The 17,471-nt window shown below is 43.8% G+C and overlaps 1 protein-coding gene across 1 annotated transcript in view; it reads left to right on the plus strand.

Moving 5' to 3' along the window:
- Positions 1-2,603: 2,603 nt before the first annotated feature.
- Positions 2,604-17,471, plus strand: part of VDR (vitamin D receptor) — a 95,902-nt gene continuing 81,034 nt past the window's right edge. Inside the window, exons 1-2 of the mRNA XM_055003366.1 lie at positions 2,604-2,645; positions 16,002-16,098. The gene's annotated coding sequence lies outside the window, so the exon portion shown is untranslated. The remainder of the gene's footprint in view (positions 2,646-16,001; positions 16,099-17,471) is intronic.

The following is a 17,471-nucleotide window of genomic DNA, read 5'->3' on the forward strand; positions in this document are numbered from 1 at the left end:
ATTGGACAAGCACTACCTTGTTTGTCCACTAACCTTAAGCAACATGAACCTCTATGACGATGCTAATACGTTTATCTCAGAGGTTAATGGTGGTATGAAATTGACTGGTTAAAATATTATTAAATTGCCTATGAAGAAGTTATGTATGCGAAACGGGATGGACTTTTGACATGCTGGCGAAACCGGTAGGCGTGGTTGTTTGGACTGAACATCTGTGCCCTGCACCTACTGCATCTTTGCAGGCTTCTATAGTTCTATGAACTGGTTGTTAACAGCTGGATATGTACAAAGCCACTATGGAATTATAAACACTGGATAGTTCTCATGTGCCAATTGTATTCCCACCATAGAATACTGTCAACGTTTATGTACATATATTCTTGAATGGGTTTAGACATATACTGGATATTTTCTATGTACTTATTGTGTTCCCACCATTGAATATTGTAAAAGTGTGTGTGTGTATATATATATGGTTGAATTGTTTCAGATGGAGTTTGACTCTTGAGGCCCTTTGGGCACTTTCCATATACATTAGATAGTAGTTTTGATAATTTTGGCTATTATGGTTGATTGTATGCCTCGGGGGGGGGGGGCTGTTTGCCCTCTCCTGTCCCAACTCTTGAAGACGGCATAGCCTGAAAACTTGGACTTATTCCAGATATAGAACAGTACTCGCAGATAGTTATGGGCTTCTGCTTGATCTTGTCTGGGGCCAGAAGGTGTCTCGTTACACATTCCTTGTCCTCATTCTAACTTGCTTTCCCCCCCTTCTCCCTCTTGTTAGTTATTCTATATATTCTGTTTAGGTACAGGTGCAACAGAAAGTTTTGGCTTTTGTTCTCATTCAGGTTTCAAGAAGGTTACCCGCCTCCAGGCTAGAGGAGATCTCCTGGAATTACAGCTGATCTCCAGACTACAGGGATCACCTCCCTTGAAGAGAATGGCAGCTTTGGAGAACGGACTTTAGGGCATCACGTCCCCTCCCCAGTCCCCTCCAAACTTTGTCCTTCTTAAACATTGTATGCTGAGGATGAGGAGAAAAGAGCAAGAGTCCAGTAGCCCCTCTAAGACTAAAAAAAAATTAGTGGTAGGGTATGAGCTTTCGTGAGCCACAGCTCACTTCTTCAGATACAGCTAGATTGTGAATCCATCTTGGAGAGTGGAGTGATTGTAGAAGCCTTTTAAAGGGGAAGTATCATGTTTGGGACTCACAGGAAGGAGGCATTGACGGGGACCTTCTCTCTCCCCTTTGCAGAGCTGCAGATAGACCTAGAGGGAAATGTCCTGTCTCTTTAATGGAGGGTCAGGGTGTAGAAACTTTATTCTGTTCCTTCATTTCATCCTGTATTTCTCTGACAACCAATCGAAATAGTTTCCCATCTCTGGTATCCCATAGCTCACTTCTTCAGTTAGTCTGTCTATAGCAGTAGAGAAGAGCAAAAGTCCAGTAGCACCTCTAAGACTAACAAAATTAGTAGCAGGGTATCAGCTTTCGTGAGCCACAGCTCACTTCTTCAGTTTGTCTGTAGCAGTAAAAAAGAGGAAGAGTCCAGTAGCACCACCAAGACTGACAACATTTGTGGTAGGGTAGGAGCTTTCCTGAGTCACAGCTCACTTCTTCAGTTAGCCTGTCTATAGCAGAAGAGAAGAGCAAAAGTCCAGTAGCACCTGTAAGACTAACTAAGTTAGTGGCAGGGTATCAGCTTTCGTGAGCCACAGCTCACAGCTCACTTTCGTGAGCCACAGCTCACTTCTTCAGGCGTCTGAAGAAGTGAGCTGCGGCTAACAAAGCTCTTAGAATGAGGTGGTTGAAGCACTGGATTGTGTCGCTTTTAGGGTTGCTTCGAACATTCTTGAGGATTGGTGTGTGTGTGTGTGACTGGAGATGGTGGGATTTGGAATGAGGACTGGGATGCTAAAGAATCTACCCTCCAAAGCAGCCTTTTTCTCCATATGAACTCATCTATTGAGCCAGATCAAGATGAGTAGCTGTGTTTGTCGGCAGCAATAGAAAATAACAAGAGTCCAGTATACCTCTAAGACTAACAACATTTGTAGTCGTGTATGAACTTTCGTGAGTCACAGCTCACTTCTTCAGATACCACACCCGTTGGTGTGGTACTTTGCAAGTGAATTTTGAATACAGAATTTGTAGGAGATGAGTAACTTTTGGGGGAGAGGCATGCTTGCTGGGGAAAGTATCTGAATAAGTGAGCTGTGCCTCACAAAAGCTCCTACTACCAATTTTGTCAGTCTTAGAGGTGCGACTGGACTCTTGCTCTTTTCTACTGCTACACACAGACTAACATCTTAATCTGTCCTGGGCGCCTTCTTCCCCCCTCCGGCCCCGCCTCCCTGTTTTTCATTGGCCTGAAGCCGTGTGCGCGCGGGCGGGGAGGGGAGAGGAGAAGGCGGAGGCAAATCCTGAGGGAAAAGAGGCGGGGTCCGAACCGGACCCGCGGAAAGTTGTTTGCTCCTGGAGGGGAGGAGTCAGGAAGGACTCCTGCTCTCTTATTGGGTCGTGTCGGGAGGGCGGGGACGGCGGGGCGGAGCTAGGCAGCCGGCAGTTTCCCGTCAAAAGGACGGTTACGGGACGGGGTGGGGGGAGGGAGCGGAGAGGCCGGGACGAGCCGGGCACGAAGGTACGGAGCGGAGCGGGGGGTTCCCGCGCTCGCCCCCGAGGGAGGTCGAGGGCAACGCGAACGCGCCTTGGGGAGGGGTCCGGGGGAGGACTCGCCACGGGTGACCCCAAAGCACTTGTGGCGGTGGCTGGGAGGCGGCGCGAGTGAAGCGAAGCCTTTAATGTCGCCACCTTTTTAAACCTCGTTCGGTGTCTGGCTAAAAAATGAAGACTCGGTAGAACGGGGGTGAAAAGTAACCCGTGGGTGGCGGGTGAATTCGGAATAGAGTCTTCGTACAAGAATCCAGGAGCACCTTTAAGACGAATCAACTTTATTGCAGCGTAAGCTTTCGAGAGCCACAGCTCTGTTCGTCAGATGCTGGCATCTGGCGAAGAGAGCTGTGGTTCTTGAAAGCTTACGCTGCAATAAAGTTGATTCGTCTTAAAGGTGCTACTGGACTCTTTACTAGCATGCATCTGGCGAAGAGAGCTGTGGTTCTTGAAAGCTTACGCTGCAATAAAGTTGATTCGTCTTAAAGGTGCTACTGGACTCTTTACTAGCATGCATCTGGCGAAGAGAGCTGTGGTTCTTGAAAGCTTACGCTGCAATAAAGTTGATTCGTCTTAAAGGTGCTACTGGACTCTTTACTAGCATGCATCTGGCGAAGAGAGCTGTGGTTCTTGAAAGTTTACGCTGCAATAAAGTTGATTCGTCTTAAAGGTGCTGCTGGACTCTTTACTAGCATGCATCTGGCGAAAAGAGCTGTGGTTCTTGAAAGCTTACGCTGCAATAAAGTTGATTAGTTTTAAAGGTGCTACTGGACTCTATACTAGCATGCATCTGGCGAAGAGAGCTGTGGTTCTTGAAAGCTTATGCTGCAATAACTTGGGTTAGTCTTAAAGGTGCTACTGGACTCTTTACTATCATGCATCTGAAGAGAGCTGTGGTTCTCAAAAGCTTCTGCTCCAATAAAGTGGGCTAGTCTTAAAGGTGCTACTGGACTCTATTGTTTTGCAACTACAGACTAACACGGCTAACTCCTTTGGATCTTTGTACGAGATGAGTCACTTTGGAGGAGAGGCGTGCTTTCTGGGGAAAGTGCAACTCTTGCGGAGCATTTCCAGGCATGTTTTCTCACTTAATTCTGTGGCACTGAAGAAGCTGGAAAGCTTATACACATTATCAGTGATATCCTAAGCTGAGTTACTCCGGTGTAAGCCCATTGGTTTCAATGTGCTTAGACTGGAGTAACTCTGCTTAGGATTTCATTGTTTGTTTCTTTGAGTACAGTGAAGCTTGCTTCCAAGTCACCTCTCCCATTTTGCTCCGCTCTTGGTCGTTCTCTTAATAAGTTAATTTCTAAATATGTAAGCTTCTGCAACTCTGCACAAGCTGCTTCCCAAGCTAGAATTCCAAAGAAGTAGGGCAGAAAACTGGGGTAGAGTAACTTGATAGCAGGGCTGTCATTTGGGCGTCAGTGTCATTGATACGACTTAAGTGCTTCCTAAAGTACTTCACCCGCTTTTGCGGGAAAGGGGCGGAAGTGGCTTTCCTTGCTGGGAACTCCCTTAGACCAAGGTTTCCCTAGAAAGAAAATCTGTTGCCACCACTCAGGGATCTCCTGAGAACATCTAGACTGACCCGCTGAGAAGGTGCTTTTCCAACTCAGTCACAGCATAGTAACAAAGTAACAGCGTGGAAACCCTGGAAAACTGGGCAAAGAAAATGTGTACATGCGGCAGTATATGTCCAGGTTAAAAGAGCTGTGGATGCATGGTTCATGCTTCTGGTATGAAAATGGGTTAAGGTTTTTACCTTGTAGAGTCATGGTATGTGAATTTTTTCCTTGTTTCTTTTTCGCAATTGGCTGTACACCTCACAGTTAGGTATTGTGTATGTGGTGCAGTGGTGTCATATTTGTTTTCTCTTTAACCTGTGGTTGCTCATAAACATTTTGTCCCCTCCCACCCCTGCATGGATGATTCTGTTTCTCTATTTAGCTTGCTTCCCTTTTTCCTAAAAAGCCATAACCTTGTGACTGTATAGAAATGAGAACGCTCCGTACTGCCTAGCTTTAGACACGTTTAGACATAGAGCCAATGTGGTGTTGTGGTTAAAGTGTCAGGCTGGTTCTGGGAAACCCAGGTGGGAATCCCAGCTGTGCCACAGAAGTTTCCTGGGTGAGCTTGGGCCAGTCACACACTCTAAGCCTAACCTACCTCACAGGTTTGTTGTGAGGATAAAGCGGAGGAGGGAAAAATGATACAATCCACTTTTGGAGCACGTTGGAGTAAGGAACTAAATAAACAGAACCTTGAATAAATATCTTCTCTGAATCCAGGATTCGAGTCCAGTGGCACACCTTAGAGACCAACAGGATTTTCAGGGTGTCAGCTTTCAAGAGTCACAGCTCCCTTCTTCAGATCACTCTCAATCCAGAGTGAATCCAGGCTAGGCTTTCTTCTGAATATATTTTGTGAAGTCATCATTTCCCCCTCATGTCACTGTTATCTTTCCTAACATCACCTACTGCCTCTGGTTTTGAAACAGTACATCAGTCAATTTCTATGTCTCTTTTAGCATGAAGCTGAGTCCGTCTGATATTTTTGTTGTATTCCGTTCTACATTTGAATCCTAAACTTCCAACAGTCTTGTGAGGTAGGTTAGGCTGACAGAGAATATGGGTCTCGAGGTCACTCAGTGGAGACTGAAACTTGGGTTTCCCAATCTCACTTTGGCACCCTAACCGTTCTACTGCACCAGCTCTGTGTGTATCATGCTGTGATCTTCCGCCCTGAGCCTGCTGGTGTGGAGAGGGCGGAATATAAATCTAATAAATTAAATTCCATACCAGGCAGAGCTGTGAATTTGTCTGTGCTCATGTGCAATGAGTCTGTCCTCCTTGACTCACCTGGCTCTGTAATACGCAAACGAGAACTTTTAAAGATTCTTTCTGCAGTGTTCTAATTATTTAGAAGGCCAGAATTGAATTAAATTACAGATTACTTGCGTACTATGTACACGTTAATCTACCTTGTCACTTTTCTCATTGTTTTTAGAAACAATCAGTTGGCTGTTGTCCTGATTGTAGGAGATGTTGGGACAGATTGCTGACAAAATTAAGTTCTCTGCATGAGCTAAATGGAAGCTTTGAGATGTCTCCTTGAAAAATAACCTTTCTATATGGCATAATTGCTAATGCTCTAGAGAAGCTCTACGCCTTCCTATTAGCCCAAACTCTGTGCAAGTATCACCAACAGCAGAGAGCTCCTATACTTTTGCATGTCATGTGCTATCCACATTACTTAATCGCATCTACCTATTACATGTTATTCCTCCCTTCCTTCGAGGAAGTCAGGGTGGTGCGTACGACTCTTTCCTCATTTTATCCTCTCAACAAGCTGTGAGGTACGTTCGGTTGAGAGACTGGCCCGAAGTCACCAAGTGAGTTTTATAGCGGGGGGGGGGGGGGGGTTGAACTCAGGTGTCTCCAGTCATACTCTGCCATTCTAGCCAGCGCACCATGCTAGCATTCATATTAGTGGTTCCAGGTGAACAGATTTTTGAGTCTGGACGCTGCTCAGTTTCTAAAGTGAGCTGCCGAAGCTTGAATCTGCCTTCTTTAACACTCAAATTCTTGCCATTGATCCCAGATCTGTGATTACACTGCCCATGTTGATGTGTAACTGTCTCTGTTGTTGCCTCACATGTTTCCTGGTTAAACCTTTGCAAGTACTGCAGTTCAGCAGCGGCATTGAGGTTGACAGTGACATCCTTTGTTCAATTTTCTTCTAATTTTTGTTGTCCAGCCTGGCTCTGATTTTGTTAATACACTGCCTGCAATGAAACAACCACACTGTTCCAGGCGTTGCTTTCACACCAGTTCCAGTAGCACCTGCGGTTGTTAGGATACATGGCTAGGCTGGGTCCGTGGTAACATATAACCAGAAAACCATGGGTGAATGGTAACAATATCATGCCCTATAGTAGGTAGTCCTAGAGGAATCCAGACTTTTTCTGTTCAGTTTGTCCTGGACACCATTCTCAAATGTCTGGTAAGAGTTAGGAGGGAGGGTAGCAGGCCGAACTCTCCAATACCTGCAATTCTTCCCCGTACACTCTTGTTCCACACATCCCATCCCCAAGCCAGAGATGTCCGGTTGCACAGAGAGAGAGGAGAGAGAGAGAGAGAGAGGTGTGTTTGTGTATTTAAACATTCTCTTCCCCACTCAGATTTATCTCTGCAAAAATCCCATAAGTTAGCATTGTGTGGCAAGTGCCAGGTTGATGAATTGCGATGCAGTTCTAACCTAAGTGTTTTATTAGATTTTTCTCCCCTCTGGAGTAGTTTTGTTTTCATAAATACATGAACAAAACACACTTTCGTTTGTTTGCTGTGCTTCCCGGGCTATGGCCGTCTAAATAATAAAAGTTAAACCAGCCTAGCCTGGTAAGAGCCAAACCTGTACTTAGTGCTGAACTTTTTGGACCGCCTTGGGTCTCCTGTATAAAGCTCACAGACTTTGTTCTTGGATGAATAATTGCAAGTACTTTGCAGTTTTGTCTTCAGCACTTCCGTGGGAGAAGTCAACAGACATGCCCAAAGCCCATCATCGTTTTCCAGGTCTGTGTCGCTACTGGTTGGGTCTAAAGTGGGTATCGAAGACATTAGCAGTGTCGCTGGGGCTCAGCGTTACTCCCAGAGGGCCAAGCCAAGTACAGCTCTTGTTTCTCTTCCTTTTGCCTGCTGGCACACCAACATCTTCCTGGGTTGGTGTTTATTATCTATTTTACAAAATTTATATCTTGCCTTTCAGTCTTCATCAGACCCCCCCAAGGGCAGCTGAACAGAGTTAAAGTGGTGTATAAATTTATTTATTATTTTATTTATGTCATTTATAGTCCGCCTTTCTCATTGAGACTCAAGGCGGATTACACAGTGTAAGACCAGTATAGTCAATTTCAAGGAGATTTCCATAAACAATGCTTTAGGGTAAATGAACACAAGTTTACAAAGACATAGCATTAGTAAGAATCCAAGACAGAGTTGGAGAAATGCTGAAACAGAATAGAAGCAATTCTAGGGCTGACATTAGACCGCATGAAGCACAGGTAACTCATGGGAGCACATATTTAAGAAACAAATAGTACGTAAGGCAACATAGTGGTGAAGTCTATGCTGTTAATTGATTAATTAAAAACATATATAAAAACATGTCTGAAAAACCGAATAAAACCAAACAAACTGATCATTAGAACAATTAAAAACCAAAGCTAAAATACACTTACAAAACAACGGGCAGGAAAGAGGAATTACTGAAAGAATGCCAGACAAAGCAGAACCAAAAAAATAAATAAATCACCCACCGGCAGAAGATGACAGCAGAAAGGGACAGAAGTCTCCCTAGGAGCAGAGCTTCAGAGCTGGTGCCGCAACTGAGGCGGTTGTCTTCTGGGTTGCCACCCGCCTAATCTCGGAAGGTGTGGGCACCCAAGCGGGACCCTGCAAGATGCTTGGGTAGGATGGTAAAGGGGCAAGCAGTGTTGCATTTGTTTCAGTGCTCAGGCCAAAACGGTTGCCTACCACGAGTTGGTCACAGTCTAGTGGAACTCTTTGAGCACATACAAAGGTACGGGCGGGCATGTGCAAGGATCTTCATTCTTTTTCTAATAGCATGCTTTCCCCATTACACGTTGCCAGCTGTTTTTGAAACTCTTCTTAACCCCCCCTTAAAAAAGCACAAGGTGGCTCCTGCTTGTAGAAGAAAGGAAATGGTCATGCTTCTTGAATAGTTCTGGACACATGCGTCTCTGGATTGGGCAGTTTCCATAAAGCAAGCAATATATTTTCACAGTTTTGTTTGTAGTCCATGCATTCCAAGGAAGTTGGTATCATTTAATACTTAAGAGACTGAACTCTAAGCTCAAAGTCCTTTGTACAAATCTGAGCTCACTGGGTTCCCTTTGGGCCAGCTGCTATTTCTCCAACACAGACCTCACCTATATAATATGAGGAGGATAATGCTAACCGGTCTTGCAGTCTTCTTGTTAGGATTCGGGATTAATATAGGTGAACACATTTGAACTCTCAAAGTGCTACATAACTATGAAGTATTATTAGGCTTCTCCTGTTAAGAATTAGTTGGTATTTCAGAACTGTAATTAAGCTAAAAATTGGCTTGATACGGTGCTTTAGTTTTCAAAACACTTCCTATACCCTCTCATAAGGTACTTTCCATGTGGTGAGCATCTCCCAGGGTTTTCCAATTGCATTGCTGATAAATGCAGCCGCAAATTTTCCACATGGTGATTTCCCCCGTATTTTCTCTGTCCCAGCCCCCCACAGTAATCGTTTGTTTTAAATCAGCAAGTGCAAGACCACTATATCACTGTAATACATAATGTATCTACTAGGTCCCCTGAATTCCTAGCTTTAATGTAAAAAAGTAAGTCTCTGTTCCCTTTTGTAGCAGACATGTATGTTAGACATAGCAGTTACTGCTATCCCACCAGCCTCCTACTAAGTGTGGGGTTATACAGTGTCCACCGGCCGGCTGCCCATCATATGGGCACAGCACGGGGCTATGTAATGCCCATTCGTTGCTGACCCACATATGGGTTGCAGTACATTATCTGTCCGCTTCCCTCCTCCTGTATGCTGAGGGGCAGGAATCTGGAATTGACCCCATCTTGGGACAGTTATTATCTGTTTGTTATTTTTATGATGAACTGTTGTTTTATGGTTTTAATATTTGTATTATATTTTTATAATTTGTTGTACCTTGCCCTGAGCCTGCTTGTGGGAAGGGCGAGTTAGAAATGTAATTAATAATAATAATAATAATAAATAACAATACAGCAGTCTAGCAGTTGCTGGGATTTTTTTGCATGTGGAGATTGGGGGGGGCTCTGCAGGAAACTGGGGTAGGGAAAATGGCACCAGTGTGGCAAGCACTGGAAAAGTTTAAGACTTTCCCATCCACATTGCAGCTCTCCTGGCTCCGCTGCAGTCTTTTTAAAAAGATCGTAGTCCAGCAGGTTTTGAAAAGAAGGCACAAAAGCCAGGGAAAATCTGTAAGGTCCGTGGATGTACCGTGAAGCTGTGTGAAAGTAGGGAACAACCCAGCTTTCCAATAGCTCCCAGTCCAGACCAAATAGCAGGTGTGGAAAAGACCCATGTCTTGTAAGGTAATTTAGTAGTATTAACCCCATATTGTTGATTATTGTTATTGTTATTATTTACTTCATTTATACCCCCTTCTTTCTCTCCAGTGGGAACCCAAAGCAACTTAGGTTATTCTCTTCTCTGTCATTGTTTCCTCATAACATACCCTGTGAGCAGGGCTTTTTTTCTGGGGAAAGAGGTGGTGGAACTCAGTGGGTTGCCCTCAGAGAAAATGGTCACATGGCTGGTGGCCCCGCCCCCTGATCTCCAGACAGAGGGGAGTTTAGATTGCCCTCTGCGCTGCTGCGTGAAGAGCAATCTCAACTCCCCTCTGTCTGGAGATCAGGGGGCGGGGCCACCAGCCATGTGACCATTTTCAAGAGGTTCCGGAACTCCGGTCCCCCACGTTCCCCCTGAAAAAAAGCCCTGCCTGTGAGGTAGCTTTGGCTGAGAGTATGTGACCGGACCAAGGTCACCCAACAACCTTCCAGGTATTTGAACCTGAGACTCCTGGATCCTAATCTCTAACCACTACTCCACATTCCCTCTCTGATACTTCTGATGAGAAAGTGACTTGCGTAAGGCCGTTTTGCGATTTCCTGGCAGAAGTGAAATGCAACCCAATTCTTGATTCATAGCTCTATTTCTTAGTCACTACGTTTCACAAACACACAAATTCTCATAATTACTTTTATTGTCACTTGTTCTTGGGTATTTTTGACACTGGAACTTACAATAACCTTGAATCTGTTTCTCTTTTAAAGGATAAAGGGGTGGAGTGGTTGTGAGTCTTCAGGGACACATAGCCTAAGATCCATCTTTCCTTTTTCCCTTTCCTCTGTGGTTAGAGGAGGTGGTAACCATCCTTTCACACTGTCTGGGATGTGCGTAAAAAGGGTGAGGCATCTGTGGTTTTTTGGCACCCGGCTGGAGTAATGGAGAGGGTGAAAGCCCCTTGGAAGTTTTGGAGGACAGACAGAAGTCAACATAGGGCTTAGTCAAGGAGGAGGGATTTATTCTCACCTGGGTTTTTTTTGTAGGATTTATTATTTTAAGAGGTTCCGTCAGCACTAAAATTCTGTTGAGCCAAGCTTTTGGCTACGGCAGTTCCAGGGCTTGCTTGGTTCTGTGGCATGCTTTCCTCCCACACTAGATACTGGCTAGGCGGGTGACTCATCTTCCTTTACGGGATCATTCGCAACAACAGCTTGTTCAGAAAACCTTCGTTTCCTTCTGAAACAGACTTCTTTTTATCAGAGTTCAACTTTATATTTGGATTTCTTCAGGGCTCTGGGACGCTGGAGCCTGTAGCGCAGATGGGGTTGCCTCTGAAGTTCAGCATGTGCGTCAGTTTGGTATCTAGAGTTGTATTCATCCCAGGAGCCTGTCTGCTCAGAAACTTAAACTTGTATATTGGAACCTACATTTTTTTTTTGTATTTCCCCCCAGCTCTGTGTAGATCTGGCTCTTAGGAACTTGGAATATATTAGATCAGGTCTGGAAAAAAGGCTTATAAGGCTTCAGTAAAGACTTATAAAACAGCTTAGCACTTTGGCTAGGATGAGTGTAATTGGTCCTGTATTTGTGTACACGTTTTGTTGCTGGCTTCCTAGCTGTGCAAACTGATAGAATTTGAGTACAAGTGGATGTTACAACACTTCTAAGAGGCAGACTTATTCCTCATATGAGACCATACTTGCATTCCAGCAGGGTGGGGAATCTGGGGATCAGCAACTGAGGCCCTGCCCCGGGTTGCTAACCCAGTAGGAAGAGGGGTGTGTCAAAGTAAGGGCAGCTACCGACATAAATGCAGTTTGTTTTGGGGTAGGATAGGCTTCTCCTCAAAGAGGTCCTTCTGTATGTTGCTGGCCAGGGCAAAAAGAACACTGGTGCTACAATCCAATGAGTGCTTGCTTTATTAGAAGTCATTTGTTTTTTATTATTTAATTTTTTATTTTATCATATTTGTATTCTGCCCTCCCCGTGAGCAGGCTCAAGTACAAGACGCTTGAAACCTGCGGTGGTATGGTGTATAATCCTATGAATATGTTGCCTTCTGTCTTTATTCTGAGTCTTTCTTGTATGATCAATAGAAATATAGGTATAACACTTGTGAGTTCTGTGGTGGATCACCCAAGTGTGTTGCATTGTCAAGGTATGGCACAGTATTATCACTTTTTTTGGCCATGCTCTGTTGTTGTTCTTTGGGTTATGATCTTGGTTCTTGCTATTCATGTTGTGTGGTTGTAGTATTTTACTAATACAGGTAGTGGCGATGCTCTGGTCCTACAGATGTGGATAGGGTATCATTGTATCTCATAGAAAGTATCTCAGAAATTTAACGAAGTGGATGGTGGGGTGAAATACTTTGTAGTTTAAATATTCTGTTATATATAACTATCTCTGATTTACAAAGTTATGTTATATAATCCCTTTTTTCTTTCTGTATCTCCTCTTACAATTATCCTGAAGTACAGTATGTTGAAAGTGCAAAAATCTTCCCGTTTGAATACAATTTTCAGTGCAGCAAGACTGCACATTCCTCTGTTGGCATATGCCCCTGCAGCTATACTACACCAGCATTTTAAAACTTTTTTACTTATGCATATTATCCATACCTCAGATTGGCTTTGGCCCCAGTAAACAGCTAGTGCAACTGTATCTTTGGTCCAAGACCCAGTTGGTCACAGACTAGTCTCCCTTTTGGTATATGAGTGATCAGATACCTGATACATCAAAGTTATTAAGGATGAGAACTGAGAATAAATAGCTTTCATGTAAAAGTAATTTATGAAGTGTGATATTAAATCTTAGTGAGTTTCCACATGTAACTTGGGATTGGTTGAACTTAGTACTCAACCACGGTTTGCTATTATATGAAAAAGCACAAGAGCTACAAACTTGATGTTCTGCTTATGCACCACATTTTGATTAGTTTCTTCCTGTTTAGTGCAAACCATGGTGGTGGTGGAGAGTACCCTCAAGTCATAGCTGACTAATGGCAACTCCTGGCGGGGTTCTCATGGCAAGAGACTAACAGAGGTGGTTTGCCATTGCCTGCTTCTGCAACTCAGGTCTTCATTGGATGTCTCTCGTCCAATTACTAACCAAGGCCAACCCTGCTTAGCTTCTGAGATCTGATGAGATCAGGCTCACCTGGACTATCCAGGTCAGGACAGCAGAAACCATACATTGCCTATACATTGCCCTCAAATCTCAGCTGGTGAACTATGAATCGCATTATGATTTGCACCATGGTTTGAGGTTGATTTGCAGACCTTGTTTGGAGGGCATATGCAAGCCATAATGGTGCTTCAGATTAATAGCAAATTCTAGTTTGCCCTAAACGTGATGAAACTAATTGAATTGCGGCAAGAGAGAGAAGGGGAAGGGAGCGCATGAGGACAAGACTCATTTATGTACTAATTTGGTGGTATGCCTGAATCACCAATGTGTGACTTCTGGTTGTTTCATTTGATACATGAAACATCTTGCTGATGTATGGCAGAAAACAACAATAAATTATTTAATGCAACCCCCCACTTATGACGTGGTCCTTAAGCAAAGGCATAACCTAAGAATTATAGTCTATCTTTGTAATTAGATGTTTTCCCATGGCCTAATTGTTTTCATCTCATTCTGCTTCTACATCAGATGCTTGTGATAAAGAATGATATAAACTGCTTTGGGTCCCCAATGGAGCCAATTCCAGCTTACAGCCTATCAACCAGCTGTCCCTAGTTTAAACAAAAAATTCTTTTGAGTTTCTTTGCATGTACAAAGAAACTTTAACCATCAAAGGACCAGTTTTGCTGTCCATCACCAGTACTCCAGAACAGCAACTTCAAAATATTAAACCTCGAGCAAGTTTTGCAGTCTGTCACAGTCAACGCTTCCGATTTTAAAGCTCAAAGTTATCATTGCCACGACTATTTGGCTTCCCAAATCCATTTTCAACGAGTGAGCTATGCCAGCCCCAGATCTCATAACTGGCACAGAATATTCAGGGAGATTTTAATTTCTTAGGGTTAAAACACACGAGACGCACGGGCGAGTGTCAGATCCTGCAAGGATCCCTGGGAATTGTAGTTAAAAAAAACAGCCGCTTGATGTGAATCTCAGCTCAGCCGGGGAGAATTGCAAATGGAGAGACTTTCTCTCTTTCGAAAATTCTCTGGGAGCTCAGGATGGGGGTGGGGGGGAGGTTAGGAATGACATAACAAGAGGCAGGGGAAAAGCTGAGGTGTTTTGCAAGCGAGAGAGAAAGCCAGTCCCTCCTAGTCTTCTTCTTCTGGCAGGGTCCTGTTACACTCCCCCCCCCCCGCCCCATCTCTGAGCTGAAGGAAAACCAGCCAATAGGATTTTTGAAAGAGAGAATCTCCGCAGTCGAGCGGCTGTTCTTTGCAAGAAAATCCACTTCACTTGGTTTTCCAGTTGCTTAGAGGGGGGGAGGGTTAGACTACCACTCCCAGGGATGCTTGCAGGACCAATCAAGTGCTCTTCACATGTAACTTTCCACTCTTAGTTAAGGCATTCCATTCAACCGTATCCCCAGTCACTTCATATCACAAAGTACCTTTAGATTAGAACAATACATTAAAGCGGCTCTAAAATCCATAGAAGCCTTTGACCTGTCTTATCTGGTTGGACTTTTGTTCCTCTTTATCTTGCTATTCATACGCCATATGATCCAGTTGAACAGTTCCCTCCTCCATTTCTACAAGTACAAGCAGTTCCCAGGCCCACTGATAATATTATGTAGTGTCAGGCTAAGTCCATTTCCCCCAATAATATTCACTTTGGGTAAGATCATCCAGAAAAGTACTCAAATGCCACAATATTTGAGGTACATGAATATGATTTTTTTTTTTAAAAAAAGGAGTAGATGTGATTAGAATGTTTAACGTAAAGATTCCATTGGGTGTATGTTAATGTAAGTGTTTGGATTTTTAAAAGTGTTGAACTGAAATGTATGTCCGTCGTGGGTAAAAAATCTAGGGAGGGTAAATATCCTAAGCAGAATGGATTTCCTTAGTAAGAGAGAGCTTAAGATCAAGCAATTTGAGCTTTCCTTTGACACCGGCTTGACCTCAGATCTGCACCCTTTAACATTCTGTAAATGTACGCCTTTAATATGTGACTACAGAGTTCACAACTTCCATTTGTTTGTTTAAATAACCCTGAAAGCCTCCTCACTTAAATGTGGAAAAATGTCATGTTGCAAATTAAAACAGATTTACAAAATTTGCAATATCCCCAAATTGTCGTGAAGGCTTGAACTCCTTGCACGCTGAAAACTCCTTTCGCTGCTTTGAATAAATCTGGTATACAAGGCTATGGCTGTCATATTCTCCAGATTTGAGATGATACTTCTGAACTTTTTTGAGATGATCAATCTAAAACTTCTTTTGTGCAAAGGGGGATTAAAGGAGATCATGTTTTCAATATGGAATTCACAGAACGTAAGCAAGCTAGGAGGGGGATGTCAACAAAATAGATGGTTGATATGTACAAGAAACGATGATTTCATTCAGCTGCTATGATGCAATTAATGGACAATACATGATAGCATTGGAAATTGTTCATGCTGATAACTAGAGATGGGCATGAACTGAAATACGAACCAAAGTTCGTGATGAACCAGGCTGGTTTGTGGTTTGCGAACCGATGGTTTGTCAGAGCCCATTTCCGATGAACCGCCACGAACTTTAGGCTGGTTCGTTTTTTGGTTCGTCACGGCGGACAGCCTGGCACCAATCAATCAGTTTCCTAGGCAACAGGGGATGGACTTCCTGCAGACCTTCAGCTGACCCAGAAGTGGCCTTCTACTGGCCCAGAAGCGACCTTCTGCTGACGATTTGCTGGCCTGGATGAGACATTTTCACGAACCAAACTAACCAGTTCGCAAACTGGGGCAGGTTCGTGAAAGTTCATGGTTCATGAAATACGACGAACCGCACGATTCGTTTCTTTCCAGTTTGTGCCCATCTCTACTGATAACGCCCCTTCCACCAGGCTGCTAATATTGGCAACTGTCAAGGGAATTATCAACTTGTTTTGTCAAAAGTAAGGAGCCCCCAGCCCAGGGATACAGTTTTCAGTATTTCAGTATTTTATTTATCACAAATATCTTTTGCATTTAGGTACCAGTGTGGCAACTATGTAATTATGTCTAGCCCTGATGAAATTAATGACTGAGCAATCTTTTTCAGTTCTAGAGCTGGTCTACCTTGGATAACACTACCCTGGACTGCTGTCTGCCGCAAAGTTTACAGCATCCCATCTTGGAAATATTTCAAGATAACATAGGTGAGAAGCTTGCTTATTTTAATTCAGTCTCCTGGTGGGCTTTTAAAAAATTGCTGCCATTTCCAATATGCTTTTGAATTTTCTGTGTGTGTGCGCGGATTCAAGTGTGCAAGGGCATCCATGTCATTTTACATGTTGGGGTTTTTCATGGAATTATGTAAACGGATGCATGTCCTGCATCCATTTAAAATCCCTCGATGCCGGCCGAAGAGTACTTGTGTAATTTGACTGTGGTGTCTCAGTACTGACTGAGCAAAATGAAATTGAGGGCCAGTGTTCTTTGGCTTGTAACTGATACAAGACCATGAGTGTCTTGTTATGAGACATACTGTTCTGCAACACCCGTCTTGCTTAGCACCTTGCATGTGAGACTTGCCCAAGGCTTCATGACTGAACAGGAATTTGATTAAGATTCATTCGTATGAATCCACCATATCCCTCAAATCCTCATTTTTATTTATTAATGGTTTTATTTATTAAAATATTTATTCCTTGCCTTGCCTTTTGGCTCAAGGCAGCTTGATCAACTGTGGCTGAGGCTGTGATGTGCAAGCTGCTGCACCAATGGTCCCCGGAGGAAGTAGGATACACATGCCCAGCCAGCAATGTGAAACATGCACAGGAGGGGCTGTGGCTCAGTGGCAGAGTCCATGGCTTGCATGTAGAAGGTCCCACATTCGGTCCTCAGCATTAGTTAATGTATCCTCAGGCAGCCATTGCTGGGAAAGATCTTTCTCTACTTAAGACTAGAGTTGGGCACGAACCAAAATACGAACCAAAATTTGTGATGAAGTAGGCTGGTTCGTGGTTTACAAACCAGCGGTTTGTCAGATTCCATTTCTGACAAACCACCATGAACTTTAGGCTTGTTCGTTTTGTCCGTTTTTTGGTTCGTCGCTGCAGAAAGCCTGGTGTCGATCAATCAGTTTCCTAGGTAACAGGGGATGGACTTCCTTCAGACCTTCTGCTGCCCCAGAAGTGACAATTTTCTGACCTGGATGTGACGTTTTCACAAACCAAATGAACCGGTTTGTGAACCAGGGGCAGGCTCGTGAAAGTTTGTGGTTCATGGTTCGTGAGATTTGACAAACCACGAACCACATGGTTCGGTTTTTTCCCGGTTCATGCCCATCTCTACTTAAGACCCTGGAGAGCTTCTGCCAGTCAATACTGAATTAGCTGGTCTGATTTAATATTAGGCAGCTTCATAGGCAGATAGAAGCAGGGCTGGTTGTTTAATTTTGGATGCCATGGGTAATGCTGAGTTACTGTGGCTGGTTGAAGTCCAAGGCAAGGCATTCTTCTAAGCATGCAACCATTCTGCTTAACCAAGTTTGAAACCTTCCTCCAGCCGATGCAGCTTTTATTCAACA

This window comes from Eublepharis macularius, chromosome 19, assembly GCF_028583425.1.
Source record: "Eublepharis macularius isolate TG4126 chromosome 19, MPM_Emac_v1.0, whole genome shotgun sequence".
NCBI lineage: Eukaryota > Metazoa > Chordata > Lepidosauria > Squamata > Eublepharidae > Eublepharis > Eublepharis macularius.